Genomic DNA, 269 nt, shown 5'->3' on the forward strand with positions numbered 1-269 from the left:
GGGTTAGTTTGTTACATAGCTGAGGTTGGATTCCTTAAGGTGAGGTTAAATTCTGAGGAGGTGATGCTATGTTATGTTGCTGTTATATCAATTAAGGTTCGGTTGAATTAACTGGATAGGTGGAGTTAAATCGGTAAGTTTAAGTTGTTATACTGTTCAGATTAAATCCTTAAAATAAAGTTAAACTGTCTCGGAAAACAACGTTTATTTGATTACATTAGTTCATCAACTTGAGCGGTTAAGTTAGACTGCGCATGGAAGAATTCTTC

The 269-nt window shown here is 34.9% G+C and overlaps 1 protein-coding gene across 1 annotated transcript in view; it reads right to left on the reverse strand.

Moving 5' to 3' along the window:
- LOC119594516 (alcohol dehydrogenase class-3-like) overlaps nt 1-269 on the reverse strand; it is a gene marked incomplete at its 3' end in the record, with an annotated part of 11,191 nt that overhangs the window by 790 nt on the left and 10,132 nt on the right.

The sequence above is a fragment of the Penaeus monodon genome, chromosome 34, assembly GCF_015228065.2.
Source record: "Penaeus monodon isolate SGIC_2016 chromosome 34, NSTDA_Pmon_1, whole genome shotgun sequence".
Classification (NCBI taxonomy): domain Eukaryota; kingdom Metazoa; phylum Arthropoda; class Malacostraca; order Decapoda; family Penaeidae; genus Penaeus; species Penaeus monodon.